Here is a 1,843-nt window from a genome sequence, read left to right as displayed (position 1 = left end):
TTTTGACTTTGAGAACATGGGTCTTTCAGACCTTGAGTTGAAAACTGTGTGAGCAATAGGTATGTATTTGCTTTGCTGCCTGTTTTCTTTGTTGGTTTTTTCCTCTTAGGGTTCACTACTTTGGCTGAATCCTTATCTTCTTCCCTCAAGCCCTTCATCCATTTCATAATTCAATTTCTCAGCAGATCCAAAACCATTCTCTTGAGTGGTCAAGGGAGGTGGTCCTGCCCCTCTCCTTGGCCGTGGTGAGGCACAGCTGGAGAGCTGGGTCCAATTCTGGGCTCCTCAGGACAAGACAGACCAGGAGCTACTGGAGAGGGTCCAGCAGAGGCCACAAAGATGGTTCAGACCACTCATCATCTCCTGTGAGAAGAGACTGTGGGAACTGGGCCTGGTCATTCTGGAGAAAAGACTGAGAGGGGATCTCATCAGTGCACATAAATATCTCCAGGGGGTGTCAGAGGATGGGGCCAGTGCCAGGATGAGGAGCAATGGCCATAAACTAAAGCACAGTCACCTCAGCACTGAAGAACTCTACACTGATGGTGTCAGAGCCTGGAACAGCTGCCCAGAGAGGGTGTGGAGTTTCTGTCTCTGAAGACATCAAACCCACCTGGATGTGTTCCTGCTCCAGGTGACCCTGCCTGGGCAGAGGGTGGGACTGGGGAATCTCCAGAGGTCCCTTCCACCTCTAACACTTCTGTGATTATCGTTCCCCGCAAACAAGTGCCATTGAAGCCTGATACCCACCTTCCTCTGCCTCTGTGCCAGGGGCAAACACTTTTGAATCCTTCTTCAACCTTTAAACACGCTGGGGCTGGGAATGGGATCGGGCTGGGCTGGGCTGGGCTGGGCAGAGGGCAGGGCTTGAGGATGGGGCAGGGCCAGACGGGGCCGTGCCCTGCAGCGGGACGGGGACGGAGCTGCCGCTGCCCGTGTGGGCAGACGGTTCTCTGTGAGGAGCTGGAGCCGCGGGGAAGTGCCTCGGGCACGGCCCTCTGTCCCTGTCCCGCTGTGACACTGTCCCTGTCCCGGCGCGGTGTGACACTGTCCCTGTCCCGCTGTGACGCTGTCCCTGTCCCGCTGTGACACTGTCCCTGTCCCACCGTGACGCTGTCCCCGCGCGGTGTGACACTGTCCCTGTCCCGCTGTGACGCTGTCCCTGTCCAGCTGTGACACCGTCCCCGCGCGGTGTGACCGCCGTTCCCCGTGCTGGGGAAGGTGTGAGGAGCCGAGCGCGTTCCCCTCGTGCCAGGGCAGACTGAGCAGCCGGGCCGGTGTGAGGGAGGGACATCTCAGTGTGAGTGAGGAACATCCCAGTGCCAGGGACATCCCGGTGCCAGGGACATCCTGGTGTGAGGGAGAGACATCCCGGTGCGAGGGACACCCCAGTGCCAGGGCCATCCTGGTGCGAGGGAGGGACATCCCGGTGTGAGGGAGGGGCATCCCGGTGTGAGGGAGGGGCATCCCGGTGTGAGGGAGGGGCATCCCGGTGTGAGGGAGGGGCATCCCGGTGTGAGGGAGGGGCATCTCGGTGTGAGGGACATCCCTGTGGGGAGGGAGGGATATCCCAGTGTGAGGGATATCCCTGTGTGAGAGACATCCCAGTATGAGGGAGGGACATCCCTGTGTGAGGGACATCCTGATGTGAGGGACATCCCGGTTCCAGGGACATCACAGTGTGAGGGACACCCCAGTGCCAGGGCCATCCTGGTGCGAGAGGCATCCCGATGTGAGTGAGGGACATCCCGGTGGGAGGGAGGGACATCTCGGTGTGAGGGACATCCCAGTGGGAGGGAGGGACATCTCGGTGTGAGGGACGTCCCGGTGGGAGGGAGGGACA

The sequence above is a fragment of the Pithys albifrons genome, chromosome 13 (genome assembly GCF_047495875.1).
Source record: "Pithys albifrons albifrons isolate INPA30051 chromosome 13, PitAlb_v1, whole genome shotgun sequence".
In the NCBI taxonomy this organism is placed as follows: domain Eukaryota; kingdom Metazoa; phylum Chordata; class Aves; order Passeriformes; family Thamnophilidae; genus Pithys; species Pithys albifrons.
This window is presented reverse-complemented; position numbering follows the sequence as displayed.